This window comes from Schistocerca nitens, chromosome 1 (genome assembly GCF_023898315.1).
Source record: "Schistocerca nitens isolate TAMUIC-IGC-003100 chromosome 1, iqSchNite1.1, whole genome shotgun sequence".
Lineage (NCBI taxonomy): Eukaryota > Metazoa > Arthropoda > Insecta > Orthoptera > Acrididae > Schistocerca > Schistocerca nitens.
The window spans coordinates 646,604,011-646,630,512 of NC_064614.1; the positions used below are offsets into that span (position 1 = coordinate 646,604,011).

General features: G+C 46.8%; 1 protein-coding gene, 1 non-coding gene and 1 pseudogene across 2 annotated transcripts in view; all 3 read right to left on the bottom strand.

Moving 5' to 3' along the window:
- The window catches only part of LOC126192695 (sodium/calcium exchanger 3), a 244,711-nt gene that overhangs the window by 12,682 nt on the left and 205,527 nt on the right, over positions 1-26,502 (bottom strand). The window lies entirely within an intron of this gene.
- Trnas-cga (transfer RNA serine (anticodon CGA)) lies at positions 2,862-2,936 on the bottom strand. The gene has a single exon. It is a non-coding gene; the product is annotated as a tRNA-Ser (tRNA).
- Positions 16,332-16,449, bottom strand: LOC126203390 (5S ribosomal RNA; annotated as a pseudogene).

Below are 26,502 nucleotides of genomic sequence, written 5' to 3' on the forward strand. Positions count from 1 at the left end.
ACCGTGCGACCGCTTCGGTGGCAGGTTCGTATCCAGCCGCTTGCATGGATCTGAGTAACGTCTTTAGGTTAGTTAGGTTTAAGTAGTTCTACGTTCTAGGGGATTGATGACCTGATATGTTAAGTCAAATAGTGCTCATGGGCATTTGAACCATCTGAACCTGCCGTATATGCAGCCGTTGTGGACTTGCAATTTTTCACGGAAGGGTGCAGGTAAACATAACAGTCAACTAGTTAGCGTTTGTGCTCTAAAGGTGGCGTTTTTGCTCGAACGTGGCCGCTTAAAAGTTAAAACAGCACTAAGCAGCAAATACTTTTCTCCGTGGCGGGAGCCCTTTCATCTGAATGAACAGCATCAGTTAACAATAACAGTTTAAAACGATTCTGTCATTTCAGCCGGTTCAATGATATCACTCTTTTATTGTGTTCAACACACAAAATGATTAATTCCACACATTTTAATACTGATGTAAATTGAATACTCTTTCACGTTCGAGATTAAATTGATTCAGTGTTCACCACGAATGTCACCAACAAGTTTTAGATACTTTTGACATGGTACTTTGCCAGTAGTCTCTATTTAGTAATCAGTGAAAACATTTCTTCTACCGCTAAGCGACCTTCCTGCTTGGGTTGATCCGAGTACATTATCCAGATCACAAAGTATGCTTTTCAAATCCCTCATTCGTTCTGTTAATTTCATTATCCACTCTTTGTGCCCCACTGCGCTACACAAACATTCCTTACATTTTTAGGCAGCATTTTATGGCCGATTCTGTACTGATAATGCAGATCAATTAGAGTGGAGCCACTACCCAGATAGTGGTGACAATTATTAAAAATATGAAAAAAAAGAAAATTAGTTACAAACTACGGCGTGCACACACTTTAGTCAACATGTAAATGTCACTCCAGGTATCCAGATTTAGGATAAGACATGTTCAGTATGTCTGCCATTATTGGCGATGATGTTGCGCAAACGAATAGCGAAAATCTGCATTACACGCTGAAGTGTCGGAACATTGATGCTGTCGATGACTTCCTGAAGGCTGTTTCCAGCTCAGCAGTGGTTTTGAGGATATTGCTGTACACGTTGTCTTTAATATAACTCCACAAAAAGCAGTCACATGCGTTCAGATCCGGAGAATATGGCGGCCAATCGAGGCCCATGCCAGTGACCTCTGGGTACCCCAGAGCCAGAATGCAGTCTCCACAGTGCTCCTCCAGGACATTAAACACTCTCCTGCTTCGATGGGATCGAGCTCCGTCTTGCATGAATTACACCTTGTCGAAATCAGGGTCACTTTGTATAAAAGGGATGAAATCACCTTCCAAAACCTTCACGTGCTGTTCGGTAGTCACTGTACCATAAAGGAATATCGCAACGATTATTCCGTGACTGGACAGTCACCCACTGAGAATGAAGAGACTTCTCGATCGCGAAATGCAGATTCTCAGCCCCCCGAATTCGCCAATTTTGCTTATTGACGAACCCATCCACATGAAAGTGAGCTTCGGCGCTAAACCAAACCATACATGAGCATACTAATTCCCATCATGCCCGACGGCCAACGGTTCATTTTGAAAGTCCTAAGGTAAACCGTTCAGAAGTTATGACGGTTTTATTTCATATAATTCAATAATTGTCATCCTGTACTTGGAAAAGATGAACAGTTGACATTACAGCTGTTGTTTTACTGTTAGTCATCAAATGAGTGTACATTCATTCAAATATAAGCAACTTACTTTCATTTTCTCGTAAATCTATAAATCTTGTCACGAACGCTCCTTTCTGCATCCGTGAACTAACCGTTACGTGAGACCAAAATCTCCTGTTGCGTTTCTTAATGTATTCAGAAAGAAAATAAGCAAACTCTGCCTGCTTTCTTCAGCCTTCCTGCATACTAGTTGTCTTTAAAACTACACTGAATCGCCAGAGATACTGGTACACGCATACGTTTTCAAATACAGACAGATGAAAACAGGTAGAATACGACGCTGCGGTCGACAACGCCTAGATGTTAGATCGGTTGCTGCTGCTACAATGGCCGGTTATCATCATGATGGTCGCATCCGTGTTTGGCGACATCGCGGTGAACGCACATTGGAAGAGTGTATTCGTCATCGCCATACTGGCCTATCACCCGGCGTGATGGTATGCGGTGCCGTTGGTTACACGTCTCGGTCACCTCTTGTTCGCATTGACGGCACTTTGAACAGTGGACGTTACATTTCAGATGTGTTGCGACCCGTGGCTCTACCCTTCATTCGATCCCTGCGAAACCCTACATTTCAGCAGGGTAATGCACGACCACATATTGCAGGTCCTGTACGGGCCTTTCTGGATACATAAAATGTTCGACTGCTGCCCGGGCCAGCACATTCTCCAGATCTCTCACCAATTGAAAACGTCTGGCAAATGGTGGCCGAGCAACTGGCTCGTCACAATACGCCAGTCACTACTCTTGATGAACTGTGGTATCGCGTTGAAGCTGCATGGGCAGCTGTACCTGTACACGCTATCCAAACTCTCTTTGACTCAATGTCCAGGCGTATGAAGGCCGTTATTATGGCCAGAGGTTGTTGTTCTGGGTGCTGATTTTTCAGGATCTATGCACCCAAATTGCGTGAAAATGTAATCACATGTCAGTTGTAGTATAATATATTTGTCCAATGAATACCCGTTTATCAACTGCATTTCTTCTTGGTGTAGCAATTTTAATGGCCAGTAGTGTATCTTCTGAGAAAAGGGCAAGCTGAGTTTCACATAGCGATCCTTTCTAAAACCATGCTGAGTCGTTTACATAAGCTTCTCAGCCTAAATAAAATATGTTATGAAACTTCCTGGCAGATTAAAACTGTTTGCCGGACCGAGACTCGAACTCGGGACCTTTGCCTTTCGCGGGCAAGTGCTCTACCAACTGAGCTACCCGAGCACGACTCACGCCCCGTCCTCACAGCTTTACTTGTGCCAGTACCTCGTCTCCTACCTTCCAAACTTAACAGAAGTTCTCGTACTGGCAGAAGTGCCGGCCGCGGTGGTCTAGCGGTTCTAGGCGCTCAGTCCGGAACCGCGCGACTGCTACGGTCGCAGGTTCGAATCCTGCCTCGGGCATGGATGTGTGTGATGTCCTTAGGTTGGTTAGGTTTAACTAGTTCTAAGTTCTAGGGGACTAATCACCTCAGAAGTTGAGTCCCATAGTGCTCAGAGCCATTTGAACCAATTTTTGAACTGGCAGAAGTAAAGCTGTGAGGAGGGTGCGTGAGTCGTGATCGGGTAGCTCGGTTGGTAGAGCAGTTGCCCGCGAAAGGCAAAGGTCCCGAGTTCGAGTCTCGGTCCGGCACACAGTTTTAATCTGCCAGGAAGTTTCATATCAGCGCACACTCAGCTGCAGAGTGAAGATCTCATTCTGGAAAATATGTTATATTCGAACTGAGAATATGTTCATGGATTCTGCAGCAAACCGATATTAGGTATATTGGTGTGTAATTTTGTGGGTCCGTTCTTATACACAGGAAGCACCAGCGCTTTTTTCCAATCGCTTGGGACTTGTGCTGGGCTAATGATCCACGATAAATGCAAGACAAGTAAGGAGCCAATGCCGTAGAGTACTCTTTGAAAAACCAAACTGATAGGTCCTACGGTCCTGGTGACTTATTTCTTTTCAACTCCTTCAGTTGTTTCTGTATGGTGGGGATGTTTATTATTATGGCATCCATATGGGAGTCTATTCGGTGGTCAAACGACGGTATGTTTGTACGATTCTCCTAGGTGATCGATTTCTTGAACTAGAAATTTAAAGTTTGGGCTTTCGTTTTGCTACCTTTAACTGCCACAACAGACTGGTCAACAAATGACAGGATGGAAGCCCTAAGGCTTCAGCGATTTTACGTAGGATCTCGCTTCCTCCGCCAGATCTTTTGCTAAGGTATGACGGTGGTAGCAGTTGTGTGCTTCATGCATAGTTCTTTTCACAGACGTCCGAATCTTTACTAACCTTTGCACGCTATCTTTTGAACCGAGAGTGCTACAGCCTCTGCTTCCTCGCCATTTTCCGAATCTTGTATTAAACTACGGTGATTTTTTTTTCATCCTTAAACCACTTTAGAGACACATAAATCACCAGACCACACTTTAAAATCTACTTAAACTTCGCTTCATTGGTTCACAGGTGTCGCGTCGGATAATGTTGTGGAAGCTGCACAATATTTCAACGAGACAGTTGTTCGACGTTTTCAGGTGCTTGCTGACGTTTGCTGCAGGGACTTGCCAATACATACGCAGACTCGTTAGCCGGCCGCTGTGACCGAGCGGTTCTAGGGGCTTCAGTCCGGAATCGCGCTGCTGCTATGGTTGCAGGTTCGAATCTTGCATCGGGTATGGTTGTGTGTGATCTCCTTAGGTTGGTTAGGTTTAAGTAGTTCTACGTTCTAGGGGACTGATGACCATAGATGTTTAGTCGCATAGTGCTCAGAGCCATTTGGCCCATCAGTGCACCTTACTTACACCTTTAACGGTGCAGCACGTCTGGTCAGTGTATGATTTCCCACACTGACATGGGATTTTACATATCCCTGCTCTCCTTAGACTCAGGTTGTCTTTAACGGAACTCAGCATAGTTTGCAGTCGCGTTGCAAGGCGGAAGACATTTTATGTGATGTTTCCTGAACAACCTCCCAATCTTAAAGGACACGCCACCAACGTAGCATGATGATGTGTGTGAAATCTTGTGGGACTTAGCTGCAAGGTCATCAGTCCCTAAGCTTACACACTACTTAACCTAAATCATGCTAAGAACAAAAACACACACACCCATGCCCGAGGGAGGACTCGAACCTCCGCCGGGATCAGCCGCACAGTCCATGACTGCAGCGCCCTTAGACCGCTCGGCTAATCCCGCGCGGCACCAACGTAGGGTACAAATACCATCCTCGTGGAGGTTTCCGTTTCTTTTGGCTGTTGCTGATCTTTAGTGCGTGCAGGTTGAAATGCATTACGGATCAGTTTATGAGAGGACCCGATTTGTACAGACACAGGCCGAAGATGACTAAGCTCTGCTGATAAGCTCCCTGGATGAGCTAACTCTAGTCCTATGAACGACAGTCAGTAATACGCCACTGCGTTGAGATGGGCGATGGCAACTCGTAGCTCGTAGACAGAGGTCGGTGTGACCTGGTTTACGAAACACGCTGTGACCTAAGGAACCGTCTTCTTTACTGTGGACGAAGACATCTAATAACGGAAGGTCTTCATGTTTCTCCACTTTCATAGTGACGCAAATACTCAATACAGAAAGCGTTGTTACTCCATGCGGCCAACCTGCATTGGGGTCTTGCACGTATCTCCCGAAATATTTAGGTTTCATCGTCACTGACTGAAGTGCTGTTTCCTCCAAGTTTTCCATAAAAAGCTTAGCTACTACGGAAGACAAAAGGCTCCCATAGCAACACCGTCAGTTTGCCCAAAATATTGCTCATTACGTAACAAGTCTACGATGACGTTACAGCTTGGTGCCTGCGCTTTTCTAGCGAGTCAGCGTATGTATTGGCAAGCCACTGTAGCAACACGTCAGTAAGCACCTGAAGATGACGAGGCGATGTTTCATTGAAATATTGTACAGCTTCCACAATATTATCCGAAGGGACGCCCGTGAATCAATGAAGCAATTATTACATCAGGAAAGTCTCAAACGGTATTGCTTAAACTTTGTCCGTAATTCCTTCTTAGCTGATTTATTAAATTTCGTAACCATAGTTGCTGTCATGATATCACGATCGCTAATCCCCGTCACTGTACTGACGTTGTCGATAAGGTCCGGCCTACCTGTAGATACAAGGTCTAACAAGGGAACCTCCCCATCGCACCCCCCTCAGATTTAGTTATAAGTTGGCACAGTGGACAGGCCTTGAAAAACAGAACACAGATTAATCGAGGAAACAGGAAGAAGTTGTGTGGAACTATGAAAAAAATAAGCAAAATATACAAACTGAGTAGTCCATGCGCAAGATAGGCAACATCAAGGAGAATGTGAGCTCAGGAGTGCCGTGGTCCCGTGGTTAGCGTGAGCTCCTGGGGAACGAGAAGTCCTTGGTTCAAGTCAGTCTGCCTTCGGCAGGGCAACAGAGCGGACGCGTACGTGTTGACTTCGTGCGGCGCGCGAGCTCGCCTTGTTTACTTTCTGACGGCCGTTGCTTAAGTGCCAGCTTACCTTGTACGATCCATGGCGAACCGTTACCGTAAATCAACACTCCGATTTACTTTCTGCAAAGATTATGCCCGACCCAAAGCACTCGATGTGGAGCGTTTTCTGCGAGAGGAAGTGAAGATCCCGGCGACCGATATTATCGGCATACATTTGTCCATCGTGAGCAGCACGGTCTATGTGAAAATCATTAACGACGCGGCGTGCGAACGCATACTACGTGAGACCAAACAGGGGCTCCGCTTCTGTCACGCTGATGGCAATGTGGGGCAGGTAACCGTCGACCACGCAGGCTTAGGTATGCGAACGATACGCATTTTCGAACTGCCATTCGAACTTCCTGCTGAGGAAGTCGTCGCGGCACTACGCCCATACGGCACAGTCCATGGCCACACTGCGGAGAAGTGGACACAGTTTCGGACGTATCCTGTCCTAAACGGGGTCCGACAGGTCACCATAGATCTCCGAAGCCACGTCCCGTCCTATTTACAGATTGGCGGATGCCGTGCAATAATTATATACGACGGCCAGCCTCGGACCTGTTCCGGGTGCGGTAAAGAAGGCCACCTTAGATCCGAATGCCTACAACGGCGTATTACGCAACTTCCAGCTGCCGAAGAACCACCCACGTCGCAACCTACGGTGCTACCGGTGACCTATGCCGCTGCTCTAGCTTCTCCTACCGCTTTGCAACGTCGCCCGGTCACCACAAACGACGCCACCGACGAGCCCGACCCGACACCGACGGAGAGCGCCTCGGACGACCCGCCGCCTCGGCCGGCCTTCGACGCCGCTCCGAAGATGCCGGCGCAACCAGACGCTGACCCTGGCCTCGAAAACACGATGGAGATCGACTCGCTCATCGTTCCTACAGCGGCCTTTCTGCCAGAACGACGCGACTCCCTTGCGTCGTCTGACACGGAGGGCCGCACAAGGAAACAACGTTCCCCGAAACGTCGCAAGCGAAGACGTCGCACCGTTTCCGGCCAAGAGGAGACGTTACAAGTCGAGGAGGACGTAACCGTCGACCAGCACGAGGCCTCAGAACCCGCTACTGCTGACGAAGACGTTATGAGCGCGGAGACATCTATCGGTGTGCCTGCGCCCCGTGCTGACGCTGAACTAAATCATGAACGTAACACAGGCGATACTACACCACGCACAATTACAACATCTTCTGCAGACACAATGGACGATACACCAGTTTCCGCTTCCACGGCGTGGCACGAGGAGGAGGTCAAGGAGCAGGACCCGTTACGGGACCCTGCGCCGTCACGGCCACACCACTAATCATACTCTCCCCAGACTCCCCTGCGGGCCAGCGGGATAATGCTCCGCTGCGACGCCCACACCCTTGCGCGGACAGAGGAGTGGACCAGCCTCCAGCAATCCGACACCAGGCCTACCGGATAGCAACCATCAACACCAACAACATCCGTTCCAGGGTGAAAATCCGCCTTATGCAGGAGATGTTCTGGGCTTCGGATATTGATTTCGCCCTTCTGCAGGAAGTTCACTTGGCTAGTCTCCCGGATATCAATGGCTATACCGCCCACGCCTCCGCGAGTGATCCTATGGGCCGCGGGGTGGCCATCTACGTCCGCCACGGGATTTCTGTGACCGATGTCGCCTTCCTTCCATCAGCTCGGGGCATGGCACTCACTGCCATGGGGACACGCATCATTAATGTCTACGATCCCTCAGGCACCGACCGACGGCATGAAAGAGCCCAGTTTTATACCGAGGAAATCGCTCCCCTGTTTTTAGGGCGGTATGACCATTGCCTACTAGGAGGTGATTTTAACTGCGTTCTGCATCCTAAAGATCAGATTCCCCACTATACTACATGCCAGGAGCTACGTATAGTGGTGCGAGACCTCCTGCTTCACGATACCTGGGAAGTTCAACACGGCGACCTTTCTGGCCATACCTTTCTTACCAGTCATTCCGCAAGTCGACTAGACAGGATATATGTCTCACAAACTCTTAGATCTGCGATACGGGGCGCCGAACGATGGCCGCTGGCGTTTTCCGACCATTGCGCTTACATCTGTACGGTCCTCCTTCCGCCGCAATCAGTATGGCGCAGCCGTGCGCCATGGAAACTCAGTACCTCACACTTGCATGACCTGGCGTGTCGCCAACAAGTCACTGAAACGTGGACAGCCTGCGAACGACGCCTTCCCCGCTACCACTCGACATTGACGTGGTGGTTGGATTGTGCCAAGCCGGCGATCCGGAGGACACTGATGAGATACGGGAAGGACATGGCCGACTGGCATCGCACCACTGTTGACTTCTATTACGCGATTCTCCGAGATCTGGATGCTCAACCGCCAACCCCGGACAACCAGTTGGAACGGCAACGAACTAAGGCGAAGATAATTGCGCTGGCACGCCGGAAACTGCAAGGGGTCGTGATAAGGACGCGGCGCCACGATCACGCGGATTTAGAAATTCCATCCATGCATGATATAGTGTCCGACAAACGAAGGCGTCGTCGGCAGATCATCAGCACTCTGACCACGCCTCATGGAACGCAGGTGACCACTCAGAATGACATTGTCCACGCATTCGTCGAGCACTGCCGTCGTACTTATAGTGATGAAGACGCTGGAACTGCAGCAGACGACTCCATTTTGCATTACGTCACGCGCACCCTCCCCCACACGGAGGCGGATGCTTTGACAGTGCCGGTCACGCTAGACGAAGTCAACCATGCCATCGCCAAGGGTGCAGTCAACAGATCGCCCGGCTTTGACGGCTTACCGATTGAGTTTTACCGTACCTTTCGGGACCTCATGGCACCACGGTGGACGACTATGTACCAAGAACTGATGACATCTGACCAAGCAATCCCACCCGCCTTTGCTGAGGGCATCATTATACCGGTCCACAAACCAGCCCGAGGTTCGATGGTCACGAGTTACAGACCGCTCACCCTACTCAATGCCGATTACAAGATTTTCGCGCGCTTACTGGCAATGCGGCTCCGAACTACACTCCCTCATATCCTCTCGCCAGAGCAAACGACGCCTGGCGGACAGGTTAACATACAGACTGCCACAGGGGAATGCCGCGACTTAATTGCGATAGCGGCGGCCTGCAGACTCCGGGCAGCGGTTGTCGCTATAGACTTCGACAGCGCCTTCGATAAAGTGCGTCATCGTTTCCTGTTTTCGGTGGCAGCCCGAATGGGCATCCCCCCTCCGTTTCTCGACGTCATCCGGCGTCTTTACGACAGTGCCAGTTCACGTGTCCAAGTCAATGGACGTTTAGCAGGGCCGGTACCTATCTGCCGTTCGATACGGCAGGGGTGCCCCCTCTCTACCCTCCTGTATGCCATTGCCCTTGAGCCCCTTCTTGGTGGCTTGACGACCAAGCTCTCTGGCCTCACCCTACGCCAACACACTTTTCGCTGTCGGGCATATGCTGATGACCTCCTCCTCCTCATTCGCTCCGGCTCTGAGATTCGGGAAGTCCTCGAATTGATTACCCGTTATGGGGCTGTCACTGGCAGTGCCATGAATGTCACCAAATCTTCTGCAATGCACATTGGACGAGGCCTCCAGGAGGGTGAAGTTGCACCTCTGCCGCTTGTGCGGACTTTCCGGTACTTGGGCATTACCTTTACCCCCACGGTAACACGCACAGCGGCAACGAATTTCCGTCGCCTGTTACACGTCATCCGCAACGACGTCCGCCAGAGCCTCTTGCGCCGCCAGGACACACTTCAACGGGTTGAGTTTATTAATCTTTATGTGGCATCAAAATTGGTTCACATCGCGCAAGTTCTCCCTCTGCCAACTGCAATTGGGCGCAACCTTCAGGCGGCTTTTGGCTATTATCTCACGGCTGGTTCGATGTTTAAAGTCCGTTATGAGACACTTACCCTGCCCTCACGGTATGGTGGCGTCGGGCTCGTCAATGTCCGTATGCGAGCTGCAGCCTTGTACATGAGTACCATGAGAAAACAGTGGATGGGCCAGGGTACATCTCTAACACGCAGCCTGCTTGAGGTCCTCCTACCTGCTTCCACCTCACCACCGGTGTCTGTCGGCCATATCGTGCCTTATTTGTCCCATATTTCGACCTTTTTCGTCGACTACAGTTACATACATACCAGTCTCCCAGATACACGCCCACCTAGGACTAAGGATTTTTACAGCCTGTTGCTGCGCTGTGTTCCCCGGAATGTGATGGAGACCAAACATCCCTCCATCCAGTGGCCCATAGTGTGGACTACCGTCCACCAGCCCTTCCTCCCTACGAACGTCCGGGCACTGTGGTATCACATAGTCAACAGGAAATTTGCCACGAAGCAGCGCCTGCACAACATTGGCTTGTCAGAATCCCCTCTTTGTCTCCTTTGCCAGCAACTGGACACTGATGAACACCGTCTGACATGCGCCTCGTCGCAAGATGTATGGCGCTTCGTGCAGCAAATCATTGCCTGCTATCTCCGGGTGCCACCCGACACAATCGAACCTCGAATGTTTCTATACCCGGAGGACCGACATTTTCCCGCCGCCAAATGTCATGCTATTACGTGGGTCAAAGGATGGGCGGTCGCTTATCTCTTTCATGAGGGACCTAAATCCCGCCTCGACTTTTGGACCTATTTACGAACAGCCCATGCAGCTCTCGAAAACTCGCCACGATACCGAACATTATTTGCTAACTATCTTCGAGCGGTCTTTGTTCGACCTCCACTGAGTTGGGGGGTGCCTGGCTCCTCCCCTGGCGGTGTCTGAGTTTCAACCGCCTACGATCTATTCTACTTCTGACCTCCGCGGATGGGAGAGCGCGTCGCAGATTGCGCGGATTTTATTTCTTTTTGCTTTTCCTTTTTCCTTTCTTTTTCTTTAACCAGAATTTATATTTCTTTTCTTTTTCGCCGATGTGTTCCCATAATTTCATGATATTAGTGAATCTTACAAAAACACATGCAAATAAAAAAAAAAGTCTTCCTTCGAGTGAAAATTTTAATTTCTTTATTTTCGCAAAGTTATGATCTGTCCGTTCGTTCATTGACGTCTCTGTTCGCTGTAATAAGTTTAGTGTCTGTGTTTTGCGACCGCACTGCAAAACCGTGCGATTAGTAGACGAAAGGACGTGCCTCTCCAATGGGAACCGAAAACATTTGATTGCAAGGTCATAGGTCAACCGATTCCTCCACATGAAAACACGTCTGATATATTCTATACGACACTGGTGACGGCATGTGCTTCACATGACAGGAATATGTTGTCGTCCCACCTAACTTGTACACTTGGCGAACGGATAAAAAGATTCTTCTACCTTGCCCGATTTAGGTTTTCTTGTGGATGTGATAATCACTTCCAAAAAAGTGATGAAAAGATAAGAGTTTGTCACATAACCTGCAACAAATGAATGCAACAGTTTCACAGTGGCACAGTTTTGCCTGTGCTCTATCAAAACATATGTTTTTAACGTTTTCAAATTTTTCCGTGTGTAGACCGTCAAATCCTGCATATGTCCAAGCAAATCTGAACATGTCCTGGAATTTTTGAGAGCGAAGTTGATTATGTGTGAGTGCCTGAACTTTGATAATTGTCTGAAAATAAAAAATTAAAATTTTCACTCGAGGGTAGACTTGAACCAATGACCTTTCATTCCGCAGGTGCTCACGCTAACCACGGAACCACAGCGCTCCTAAGCTCATACTCTGGTTGATGTTGCATATCCTCCGCATGGACTACTCAGTTTGTATATTTTGCTTATTTTTTTCATAGTTGCACACAACTTCTTCCTGTTTTCTCGATTGATCTGTGTTCAGTTTTTCAAGGCCTATCCACTGTGCCAACGTATAACTAAATCTGAGGGGGGTGCGATGGGGAGGTTCCCTTGTAAGATGTTTCCAATGAGTTTGGGCTGCCGAAATAGCTGCTCAAGACAGTTTTCAGAAAACCTGTTCACAAGTACTTCGTATTACTGCAAATAATCCATACACTTCCTAGTCTATACTCGGTAGGTTAAAGTCACCTGCACTTTGTAATACATGACCTAGAATTGTCACAGCAGAATCGTTTGCGGGTACAAACACACAACAATTAGCTCTGTTACACCTAAAGCTGTTGTGGTGATGTGTTCTTATGATACGTTATCCTAGCTGTAGCAAATTTATTATTCGACACCGTAGAATGATTGTGTGAATGCATGCCTTAATATTTGTACAGTGACAATTTGTATTATAAATTAACATGAGGTAACTAGACAGCAGGTTCAGTTAGTTAGCAGCAATAAGTCAATAAATAATGTCAAAAACATTTCGGGATTCTCTTTTCGTAAGTTATCACTGCGATAACATGTGTGCATTTTGTAAGAACAAGTGATAATCAGTACATTTCTCAAAGCTGAAGTGAGCATAAGAGTGGTTGTATCATAGCTGTTTTACCATGTTTTTCGCGTGGACTGGTTGTCTTTCTGCTATCAAGTCAAATTGTATGCGTTTATAATTGTTTGACTAAGTGCGTGAAATATTTTTAGTCAAGAGATGTAGAAAAGATATGTTCCTCTCTCCTGAACATCAACCTATGAGTTGCTGCGTGGACGTTCTATTACTTTTCAGGGAACTGAAACTTAATAATTGGTTCCGAGAATCTGTGTTCGACAATAACCGTTATTTACTCAGCTGAAACTGTTACATTCTAAGCATTACAGTTAGGTAAACTATACTTCTGTAATAGAGAAAGTTGCTTTTTTTTAAAGCTGAATCGCTAAAAATTTCATTGAATATCACGCCAGATGTGATATGTTTTCACATTTTTACAGGTGACTTCGAGTAATCCCCCGCACTGACATGACAGATTATTCACAGGACGGAATCTATCGAACAGCTAACCCCAATGTGTTCGCATGACAAAGGAAATTAAACTCCTTTCCCAGCGAGCCCATTTATTTCCCCTTCGTGTCCCACTCCTTAATTTACGAGCCTAGCTAATGGCGCATCGGCCCTGCCTCTACTGTGTGTAAATATTCATACTGGATTCAAACTGTAACAAACACGCGGCCCGCAACAGGCGGTAGCGATACTAGCAAATATTAATGAGATTCGAACGCCAGCAGATGACGGCCGAATGGCTGTTCCTGCGGGCGCTGTTACAGCATTATTAGATTCAGTTATCAGGCGAGGAGAGAGAGCGACGTGTTCGCTGCTGTCTCCTGAACAATCGTAGCAGCTAGCCAGTATTCACTTGTCGATTTTTGGCCACGAAGAAAACTGCAGTCTCTCACTGACTTGGCCCTTCATGTTAGACATTTTGGCATACTTTCTGTTAATATAAGTAGTGACCCTGTTTCTATTATGATTGCACGCCCTTAGGCACTGTACTCAAGACCTGGACTCATGTTCGGGAAGACTCTGTAGTCCGATCTGGGCAGTGTGAGTTCGACGTCCGCTGCCAAAGACACGTCTCTTCAGAGGAAACGTCTGTTCCACGGCCCCCACCGTTATTTCACACCAGAATGTACTCGGTCTCCTACGGGACAATTGCTTCCGCATTACAAAATACAGTGCAGACTTGAGGCACGCGTGTGACGAACAGTATCTGCAAAATGTTACCACTCAGACGGAATTGTCATTCGATAAATATTTACAACGACAAGATAGACCGAACCTCTACAAATACTAGTAATATTAGTGATTTCTTGCTGGAAAAAAGAATAGAGGCAAAGGTGGAAAAATGGGCCCCTGCTGGTATTATGGGCCCCCTACATGTTTGGAAGTACAGGAAACGAATTCTAGCGGAAAGCACATGAGCTACTAGAACTAGTTGCCAAACTTCACTGTAGTGTGTGCAGACGTAATAGCTGTCATGGTTTGTGAGTAGTTGTGCTGTGAATTTTTTCGCTGTCATCAAAAGTTTGAAAGGTTAGTGTTTATTTGAATAAAACTCAAATTTCTAACATGTTATTACTAAAACTAAGGTAATGTACGTATTTGGCTTGTTGTTGGGATGCCGTTTTACATTAATTAATGTCGGTTGCGAACCAAACTAACCCTAGGCAAAATCGTTTTTCCCAAGACGGTGAGGGTGGATATATGGGCCCCTTTTGCTGCTAGTATTATAGGCCCCGTAAAATCAATCAGATTTTATGGGACCATTTACAAATATTGCTACTCTTTATGTTTCAGATGCCTCGAAGACAACTTGTACCACCAAAAAAATCGAAACGGCAATCGTGGGACAAAGCAAATATGTCAAATGCTATTGTAGCTATTAAAGAGAAAAAAATGGGGTTGAAAAAAGCGGTTAAAGTGTACTCTGTCCATCGTTCTACACTCTAAAGGCTTTCACGAAACGATAAAGCAGTCGAAGAAATAGTTAATATTAAACTGGGCCGTCCACCGGTTTTACCACAGGGACTTGAGGACGAACTGGTTAAATATCTTCTCATTATGGAATCCAAATTCTAGAGCCTTACCAGAAATGACGTCAGGCGCATGGCCTACCCGCTTTGTATAAGAAATAAAATCCCTCATCCATTTGTAAAGGGCGAAGTTTCTGGTCGAACTTGGTTTGACTATTTTATGTCACGGCACAAAAATATTCTGTCTATTTTGAAGCCATCCGCAACTTCGATTTCATGTGCTAATGGGTTTAATAGACAAGCTGTCGACAATTTCTTCAGTTTACCTGAAGATGCGTTCAGTAACTACAAATATCCTGCCGCCAGAGTTTTTAATGTAGACGAGTCAAAAAATGGCTCTGAGCACTATGGGACTTAACTGCTGAGGTCATCAGTCCCCTAGAACTTAGAACTACTTAAACCTAACTAACCTAAGGACATCACACACATCCATGCCCGAGGCAGGTTTCGAACCTGCGACCGTAGCGGTCGCGCGGTTCCAGACTGTAGGGCCTAGAACCGCTCGACCACCCCGGCTGGCAGACGATTCAGGTCTTAGTGTCGTTCAAAGAAAAATTTCTCGTGTCATCGGCCTGAGGGGAAAAAGGCAAGTTGGTGCATTATCTGCAGCTGAAAGGGGATCACTTGTAACGTGTAAAAAGATGCTTATGTGTGTGACTATTGTGAATAGACTAGGCATAGGCTGTGAAAATCATCCCACCAGTAGACTGATTAACAATGTTCAGAGTGAATCTTTCTTTCATAATACACAAAAATTAAATAAAGTTATTTTTTCTAATTTTTGTTTCTTTTTATTTCAAACTACCTTGGGGCCCATATTATCAGCACAAATTCTTGATGCAACAAAATGCAGACTATCAGGAAAAATAAAATTTTGTTTTAAATATTAAAAAGTTGAACCAAAACATGTCGTAACTATTTGCAGGACATACTAGAGAAATGTTTTATGTTAATTTCAGGTGATTATACTAAAAATAAAAGGTGTTATATAAAAAAAACAAAGTGGGGGCCCATTTATCCACCTTTACCTCTATAGTTATTCAGTGGGGTACATGGGTGACAAGGTCAAGATGACATTTCTCCACACTTAGCGGTGTATAAGCTGCAATGAGCATTTGTAACAGATTAAAAGTGTTTGGAATTACATTCGCTGTGCTTCATAGTCTCACATCACACAAATAACATCACGACCGGTTTCGACTTAGCAGTAGGTCATTCACATATTATCTATTTCAACAGAAGAAAGGAGGCAGTAAAATATTAGGAAACTAAAATACAGATCAAACTAACTTCTATACACAAATATAATGACATGAATACGTTACATAAACAGTCTAGTCAAATTGATGTGACCACCGCCTATGTCAATGGCAATAACCACTCCAAGAAAGCAGGTAACTGCAAAACGAGTGGAGGCTATATAAGACTCTTCAAAATCTGCAATGCCTTGTGAAGCTTGGAGTAAGAATAAAAAGGCCCAAATCCCGCCCAGAGTCTTTAAATGGCAGAACTAAACTAAAAACTAAACTCCTGCAGAACAGGCCATGAAGGTCCAACGCTACCGACCGGCCGTCGTGTCATCCTCAGCCCACATGCGTCACTGGATGCGGATATGGAGGGGCATGTGGTCAGCACACCGCTCTCCCGGCCGTATGTCAGTTTCCGAGACCGGAGCCGCTACTTCTCAATCAAGTAGCTCCTCAGTTTGCCTCATAAGGGCTGAGTGCATCACACTTGCCGACAGCGCTCGGCAGACCGGATGGTCACCCATCCAAGTGCTAGCCTAGCCCGACAGCGCTTAACTTCGGTGATCTGACGGGAACCTGTGTTACCACTGCGGCAAGGTCGTTGGCTTAAATCGCAGAACGGTGTCCCAAATACGCAGGTAAATTAAAAATCCGACGACTACTACTATTGAAATGAACACACACAACCTTTTCCGCACAGAACACAGACCCAGTCCTTGTAGCCTACTCCTCCAGCCTCTTCAATGTAAGTTGCAGCTGACGAGTTGCCGTGGCAATACTGGAGGAAGAACAGGGCACAAAATCGGCCACAAGTAAGGAGCACTGTACAGGACTCCTTACAGTAGACGTGATACTGTTTATCGCTCTGGCAAAGAGGGTAAAATTTAAAGCACTGTCCTGGGGAACACCATTTTCCTGTTCGGAAATATTCCACAGCATGTCACCAACTCGGTACCGAAAAAGCGCTTTGATAAAAAGGACCGAATAAGGATGGAGATATGACCACCGAAGCCCCATTGGTGCAGCTGACCTAGAACAAGGTGTCTCCAACTAGTATCGTGTGCGTTACTGATATCAAAAGATGTACCTGCACAGGCCGGCCGAAGTGGCCGTGCGGTTCTAGGCGCTGCAGTCTGGAACCGCGAGACCGCTACGGTCGCAGGTTCGAATCCTGCCTCGGGCATGGATGTGTGTGATGTCCTTAGGTTAGCTAGGTTTAAGTAGTTCTAAGTTCTAGGGGACTTATGACCTAAGATGTTGAATCCCATAGTGCTCAGAGCCATTTTTTTTTTGTACTTGCACAATGCAGTTTACGTAGGAGAGCCCGCTGAATAGCCGCCTCTAGAAAGGTCAGGTTGCCGACAGTGGATCGAAATCTCCTGAATGCACACTGAGAGCGACTTAGCAGCTGACTGGTCTCCAACACTCAAACCAGGCGACGGTTAACCATTCGCTCCAAGGTCCTTGCCACACAGCTGGTTAAGGCGGCCGGCCAGTGTGGCCACGCGGTTAAAGGCGCTTCAGTCTGGAGCCGCGCGACCGCTACGGTCGCAGGTTCGAATCCTGCCTCGGGCATGGATGTGTGTGATGTCCTTAGGTTAGTTAGGTTTAAGTAGTTCTAAGTTCTAGGGGACTCATGACCTCAGATGTTAAGTCCCATAGTGCTCAGAGCCATTTGAACCATTTTGGTTAAGGCGACGCTCCGGTAACTATTGGCTCTTGTGCGGTTCTTTCCTGGTTTAAGGAGGGATATCAGAATTACTTCGCTCCACGAATTGGAAAAGTTGCCGGTCTGCTATGTAAAAGATTAGAGGAGGGTTCTTTTGATCCTGCTGACAAATATCGAAGAATGCTGAATCGGATTTGGTCGTGATCGGACGAAGTATCACAAGCCGCAGACAGTGCCAAATCTAACTCCCACACGGAGAATGCGCAGTTATAGGACTCTGAATTGTTAGACCTGAAGTCCAACCCACCCCTTTCCATGGTGGCTCAGTAACAACGGAACGCTGGATCCTGACTAACAGTGGCAGCAGTCAGCGCGAGTTGTCTGCCATTGTCTGTGCAATGTCTCCAGGTTTTCTTTTGGGGCACCCTTGAGTTAACGAGGCTACTATAGGTAACCGACTGCCTTTACTGGAAATCCTCCTGATGGCTTCCCATCCTGCAGTAGAACAGGTGGAATAGTTGACAGAGTCCAGAAACGTACTTCATGACCTTTCCTTGCTGTCCTTGATGATGCGTCAAGCCTTTGACCTCGCTGATCGAGAGGCTGCGAGGTTTTCCGCCGTTGGACGGCTCTTAAATCGTCACAGGGCTGTACGCCTGACCCGAATGACTGCACAGTACTCATCAGTTCACCGAGTCACAGAGGGTCTCTTACGGTGATGAAGAGAAGAGTTTGGGATGGAGAGGCCAGCGGAATGGTATGATGTGGTCCACCTATTCCTGGATGTTGTTGCAGCATTCAGACATAGTCAGCGGGCTGAACATTGTCCAGTTGGCTCTGGTGATCAACGATTGTGACTGCATCCTTTCAGCGAGCGCTCCATCTAGTGGGTGAATAAGCAGTGGGAAGTTGTCACTGCAATGGAGTTAGTCAGTGATTTCCCACTAAGCAGAGTCCACAAAGGCTGGAGAGCAGAAAGCGATGTTGATGGCTGAGAATGATCCATTAGCAGTACAGAAATGAGTTGGAGTGCCTGAGTTGAGGACGCACAGCTCCTGAGACGTCATGAGGTCCTCCAATACCGGATCCTGAGGACAATAAGAGATCGAACCCCGTAAAGTATGATGGGCATTGAAGTCTCCCAGTAGGAGAAATGGTCGGGGGAGTTGTTCTGTAAGACCTGTTAGGCCCCCAGAGTCAATCGCAATAATGTGGAGGTAAATATAGCGAGAAACAGTGATCCTCTGACGTACATGAACCTCAGCTGCAACCGCTAGCATGTCAGGAGCTAGGAGAGAGGATAGGAGTGGTGTGCTTTATTGACAAACAAAGCGACCCCTCCCTTGGCCCTTTCGCCAGTTAGGTCATCCTTATATTAGAGTGTGTAGCCCCTAATCCATCAGACGCTTTAAAACGCACAGGGGATTTCCTGTGAAAGTGGTTTCAGTTCCTCCACATGTGTTTATGTTCCACTCCAGTGTCGAAGCCATTTTAACGATGAGGTTTCACTCTGGCTTTCCCCTTCTCGTTCCGTCGTGGTAGCGTGGTCGCGATACGGCAACGAAAGGGGGGAGGGGGCGGGCGGGTCACTTGAGAGACTCACTGGTACCTTCAACGTCGCATGGTCCAGTGGCTTCAGAGTGGACCGTTTTGACCATTTGGCCTTCATTTCCAGCTTGGATTTTGGCTGATAGAACGGAAACAGTCTGCTGGATCCCTTTTGATGTCTACCATGAGAGTTTGCTGCCTACACTGACACTATGTTCAGCACCATTCAATGTTTCAGTGATAGGATGACTGGGCTGCAGGACCAGCTGCAGTTGGAGATGCAGGTAGATATGCCCTGCTCAACAGTCATAGTGCTAACAATGACCGTCTGAAATGGCTGCTCCAATGATCAGACAAAAGACTTGACGAAACTTGGTGACTGAGTGGCCTTAAATTCCTCCTGTGCATCAGAGTATTAGATACGTTGGGTGATTTTAATTTCCTGAATCTTCTTTCGCTCAGCGAAGACAGGTCAATGCCTATTCCAGATCAGATGGGTCATGGAGTAATTAATTCACCTGGGTGGCACGGTACACTGGGAACCCTGATTGTGTACCGTGTTACTACATCGTCCTCATGTAGCCCGATTGTTACAGCCAATAGTGGTATGACTGAAGCGTTGGCACTTGAAACAGCGCAATGGATTTGGAACATAAGGTCTTATCTTAAAGCGGAGAAATTCTGGTGCAATTAATCTAGCAACTTCGTCAGATTGAATGTCAGAATAAATGATGCTGACTTCTGGAGCTACCCATCAACCCTTTTCATAACGTTTTGTGCTTCAGTCACCTACGCACTTTCCCATTCCTACTGCAGTTCTTTTGTATCCATATCCATAATGTCCCAGCATGTTACAACACCTTCAATACTATTCAACCCAGTGTGCACCTCACTGTTAATGGGATATTCTCCAAGTAGCTTAGCATTAAACAACTTCTGTACCTGGGGAGCCTTCATAGCCTGCAGCAGAAGAGTATCATTCTGTAGCCTCTTGATAGATTTGAGTTGCCCTGCAAGTCCCTGAGAGCTTTACGGGTATAGAATGGCGACAGTTTTTCGAAAGAACCGTCCACACTTTACATTTCAACAAAAACATTATCCACCTCAGATTGTGGTCTGTTACTTTGCTTACTGTTGTTGACAATCAGAGATGACGCAGCTGGACTGCCCAACGGGCCACCAGAATTGCTACGGGGATGGGTACAAACATGAAAATTAGGCTTCATGACGTTCCCACGAGCAGTCATGGAAGGAAGTCCACCCAAAGAGAGACCCGCTTGCCTGGGTATGTCTTGTACAACTGCGATGCGGCAGGTTTCCCAGAGGTTGCCTGATAACGACTGTTCCACCTCAACAGTCACGCATATCATCGGCACGCAGCACATCTTGTGACTGAGTTATATATATATATATATATATATATATATATATATATATATATATATATATATATATATATGAGTTTCGTACCATCCTCGCTATCTGGGCAGTCGAGCCAAGATACTCACTCCCTGTGACACACGACATTCCACCTCCGCACCGCACGGTGGTCGCTGAAACATGCCTAGAGCTTATAGTGACAGGGGACTGGCAACGGATCGCCAGCTCAGGAACCCAGGGGTCGCCAAGCCCATACGCTGCAAACGAATGCGTTATTTTCTGACGAACGTTTACGTGGAATTCTGGAAAATACTATGAATCAACACAATTGTACATCTACTGTTTGAAACCACGTTTACCCCTACGCGCATCTTGTTTCTCCTCTGCACGATGGCATCTACTAGCAGGACAATGCAACGTGCTACACAGCTCACGGTGTACGGGCGTCGTTCGAAAAGCACCAGAGTGATTTTACTATAGTCCTCTAGTCATCAGACTCCACAGATTTAAGCCCAGTTATCCTCAACCGAGAAACCTATCTCAGTTGGCCGCAGCACTGGAGTCGGTGCGGGGTGGCTGCGCGGTTTGAGGCGTCATGTCACGGACTGCGCGGCCCCTTCCGCCTGAGGTTCGACTCCTCCCTCGGGCATGGGTGTGTGTGTTGTTCTTAGCATAAGTTAATTTAATTTAGTTTACGTAGTGTGTAAGTCTAGGGACTGATGACCTAAGCAATTTGGTCCCTTAGGAATCCACACACATTTGAATTTTTTTTTTCTTCTTGCACGTCTCGCAGTAGTCCGTGCTAAGAAGGTGGTTATTCAGGCTTTTGAGAGGTGGCCTAGTTAATATGACTGGATACCGTAGTAAGTCGTCAATTGAATAGGAAAGGATGGTTCAAATGGCTCTGAGCACTATGGGACTTAACATCTATGGTCATCAGTCCCCTAGAACTTAGAACTACTTAAACCTAACAAACCTAAGGACATCACACAACAACCAGCCATCACGAGGCAGAGAAAATCCCTGACCCCGCCGGGAATCGAACCCGGGAACCCGGGCGCGGGAAGCGAGAACGCTACCGCACGACCACGAGCTGCGGGCAATAGGAAAGGAGAGGCGAGCTCTATGTGCCTATTCGTTGATGAGCCAAAACATTATGACAACTGACAACTGCGAGATGAATAGCTGCCTAGTGGCATGCGCTCATGTGACACGATAGGAAATGTACATAAGCGAAGCAGGGACGAACGAGCTAACATTTTAGCGACGACACAGCCCAAGGAAAGGCCAATCCAAAAACATAAGCTAATAGGAGAAAGGGCAGATCGTTGTGGCTCGGCGACTAGGAACTTACATCGCTGACCGCTGTTCGCGAGCTACTGTCGTTAGATCTATGGAAAGTGGCTGAAGGACAGTGAAACCACGAGCAGGCGACGAGACGCCGAACGTTCACCTCATCACAGAACGTGGTGGTCGGAAGGTTGGTAGGTCTGTAAAGAGGGATACGCGGTGATCTGTCGCATATCTGACAACAGGATATAATTCTGATGCAGGCAGAAGTGTTTCGGAGCACATCTTTCAGCGCACATTATTGAACATGGGTCTCCGTAGAAGACGAAATCGTCAATTGCGATTAGAGTGGGCATGAGGTCACGAAGACTGGAGCATTGGTCAGTGGTACTGGGAATCACGTTTCTTGTTACACCAGGTCGATTATGATGCCCCGATGCACTGTCATCCAGACGAACGGCTGCGCGAAACGTACATGCGCCACGAACACAGGCCAATGGGGGCAGTATTATGTTATGGGGTTCACTGAAGTGGTCTTCCTTTGATAGTAATGGACAAGGTGAACATATTGCGGAACACCTGAAATTAAGTAAATTAGGCGCTACTGAAAGTAGATCAGAAAGGGGAGAACATGTTATTGACTCAAAGAGGATTGTTCAGTGTAAATATAACATGTGGATTAGGATAAAAAACTCGCCTCTTCCATGAGGAGTTATCTTCCATTACAGAATAATCAGAGGAATTTTATGCCTTTAGCGGGGGACCTCAGTTACCACTGCACACATTAGTTTGGTATCTGCGTAACTCGTATTTCATTACCCAAATGGTTCAAATGGCTCTGAGCACTATGCGACTTAACTTCTGAGGTCATCAGTCACCTAGGACTTAGAACTAATTAAACGTAACTAACCTAAGGACGTCACACACATCAATGCCCGAGGCAGGATTCGAACCTGCGACTGTAGCGGTCGCTCGGTTCCAGACTGTAGCGCCTAGAACCGCACGGCAACTCTGGCCGGCTTCATTACCCAGTTAAAACGCGTATGACAATATGTGTGACACTCGGCGGACATGATGTAATTTTGATTTATAGAACGATGTGCCACACAATTGTGTAATGCGTATCGAGAGTTGTGAGAGGTTACAGACGAACCTAGGTGCAGACACCCATATAAAAAATGGTTCAAACGGCCCTGAGCACTATGGGACTTAACATCCGAGGTCATCAGTCCCCTAGAACTTAGAACTACTTAAACCTAACTAAGCTAAGGACATCACACACATCCAAGCCCGAGGCAGGATTCGAACCTGCGACCGCAGAAGTCGCGCAGTTCCAGACCGAAGCGCCTAGAACCGCTCAGCCACTCCAGCCGGCTACCCATAGAAACAATACAAAAACAGAGAGCTCATCGTTGTTTGCATTTTCCAGCGTCACATTTACACTCGGAAATAAAGTTACCTTTATTCCGGAACAACACATATCTGACGATACAGCTTAAGCATTTCCGATTTATCATCACTCATTAATGCAGTGGCAACTGTAAATCACAGAGCTCTTACGCAGTTTGTTCGAAATATGCTGTGGGTTCTGACCCCGGAAACGAAATCGCAAGAGCAGAAAATTTTTGAAAAAATAATATCACGAGAATCGTTACGAAGATTAGAACTGCACGTCTCGTTGACGTCGATGACGTAGGAGGCCGACCACCAGGTCAGTTTTATCAACGATATGAAGGACATCAATGAGCTCTTCGCAAAAGGAAAATTGTCGGCAATGGTCTGAAATGATATAGAGAACCAAAGCAAACAGTCTAATAGACCAGTCGGGGATTCTCAGAGAGTGCATTGCTTTACCCACTTGTATCACCTCACTATGTTGAATATTACAGGAGTATTTACGAAACCAAAACGGGAGTACATCAGTTAAAACAATAGTTAATATTTTGATGACAGACCTTAAGGATAATTTCAATTACAAAATACAACTTACAGCTACGTTAAGTAAACATCCCGCGTGTAGTATAGCACATCTCTTCATTTTACAGTGACCATCCTCAGCAACGAACAAATATATCTACAACGTCCTGCAATCATTATGCAGAGCATCGTATCCCTACCAGTTGCAACAACCAGGTATTTATACGAGTTGGCAAATTCCTGTTATGAGCCATTGATTTTATGCCACTTCGAAATTTTGTCCAGGTCTGCGTATTTGTGCAACTTTTTCGCCGACAGTACTTCATTTCTGGTAAATGTATCATGTGCGACAAATATTTTACTATTTATAATGTGTACATGGGCACTAATACCGAGTGTCCAGAACTTCAGTGACGGGACTAACGGGGCTGATGAGGGACACAATAACAAATGTATAACGTAAAGCAACCACGTGTCGGAAACGCATATTGTTGGAACCTGACAAGGGAAACTAGCCATCGCAGTCGTCCTCCCCCCGGATTTTGTCGTAAGATGGTCCAGTGTATAGGCCGTCATAAACTGAAGACAGCTCAAGCATGAAAACAGGAAGAAGGTATACTGAACTGTAAAACAAGAAGCAAAATCGAAACAACGAACGGTCCAAGCTCAAGACGTGCAACATCGAGCGACCTGTGAGAACTCGGGCGTCGTGGATGTGTGGTCACGGTGTTGGACTGCAAAGCGGAAGATTCGTTTTCATATCTCACGTGTACCCCATTTTCTTCAAAAAAATATAAACTTTCCGTGCGGTCACTGACGTGTCTGTCCTCCTTTCTGTTTTCATGCTTGATCTCTGTTCAGTTTTTGACTGGCTATCCTTTGGGCCATTTTACCACTAAATTTGAGGAGGGTACGCTGGGAAGTTTCTCTTGCGAGTGTGTAGCAGGTTATTCTGTGCGATTGGGAAGAAAACAGTGTTGAATGTATTTTTTTTCTGCTTTATCGTTCTGATCACTATTACATTACAACAGATGTTCAATATGAGGACAATTAACCTCAGCGCAGAGCCGGTATCGACAATGAACGGGGTCTTTTGTTCGCTGTATTTGTATGGCGGCCGCAAGAATTCTTGCAACCAGTTTTGCCTCAGAGTAAACACGGGGAAAATGCATCTCGGCTTTCAAGGAGCCCCAGAGAGAGAAGTAATGGGGTGAGATCCGGAGGTGATGCGGGCCGATGTACAGGACTTCCCCGTCCAACACATCTATTGCCAAAAGTACCGGTTTTTACTGCTCGGACTGGTTCTGCAATATGCGCTGGGGCCCATCATGATGAACGCAGATCCTCCTTCTGATATCTAGGGGTACCGTCTCCACTACCGTTGGCAGGTGAACTTCCAAGAGCACTCTGTATATTGGCCACCTGAGTCGAAAAGGCAACACGTAAAGTCCAAGTATGTAATTGCCCGTGATACCGGCCTGTCTGTTTGCTGCAAAACGTCTCTGACGACTGTAATACGTGGGTTTTTACCTGGCCATACCTGTGAATTGTGACTATTGCAAATGTCTTTCCGAGTAAACTGAACCTCATCAATAAACATAACAACTTCAGGAAAAAGAAGGTGCTCGTTAGCCTGTTGCAGAATTTAGAGTACGTACTGAAGACGAACATTAATCTCGTCCCATGGCCTGTTGTCAGCTATAACTATAAAGATCAAGCAGCTGTTCACGAAATTCCAAACACAGCATCAGTTTCTCGTGAACTTGTGTCTGGATTTCTCTCAAAGTGTAACAGCATTTCTTCCCCTATTTTGGGATTAGTACCGTCCATGGTCTACTCGCATTAGCCGTGCTTACCATCAACGTACCGGTATTTCCCAGTCGAGCATAGGTTGCAGTAAACGTGCAGGAAAGCGTTCGCGGTACATTAGCTGGGTTCTTTGAGTATTGTCTTCAACCGCACCGTAAACAGCATGCATGTCTAGCGGTTCTCCTCATGTGTAGCGCTCCATGTTGACACTGCAATTTTCACACAGGCACTAGTGCCACCTGCTGTTTACTGACTCAGTACTACGTATCTCAGGCTAACATTTGGTATAACAACGTTAGAAACAATTTTTTTTATCTGCTCCACTCACGTATTACCTACACATTCCCAGAGCTGACGCAATGTGGTTGGGTTTCAGACACATGGTTGCTTTACGAAATATATTTGCATTTGTCTCCTATATCATCCCTGTTAGTTCGGGCACAAAATCTTTGAACACCCTGTATGCAACTTGCACAGCGAAAGTTCCAATACAATTCCCTGCGGACTGTGCAGCTGGTCCCGGCGGAGGTTCGAATCCTCCCTCGGGCATGGGTGTGTGTGTTTGTCCTTGGGATGATTTTGGTTAAGTTGTGTGTAAGCTTAGGGACTGATGACCTTAGCAGTTAACTCCCATAAGATTTCACACAGATTTGAACATTTTTTTTGAACTTCCCTGCCGCATGCGAGAAGTTATTTCAACATCCGTCAATGACTCTCCATCCAAGATAACATTCTGTATCCTCCCTACTAAAAGTCCTCCATCCAAATTTTGCTTGCTACCCCATTCAAGCGTACCTTTGACAATAAGAGTGTGTGTGGTACTGAGTCAAATGCCTTTCGCAAGTCAAGAAATACTGCATCTGCCTGACTGCGTTGATCCATGACTTTCAAGATGAGTCGAAAGTACGAGTTTCAGTTCAAGTGACAGATGTTTTAGGAATTAATGATTGATGGAATGAAGCGGGTCCAACATTTCGGGATACCTGATTACGTTTGCGGTCGGAATATGTTCTAAGATACTACGATAAACGGATGTGAGTGATACT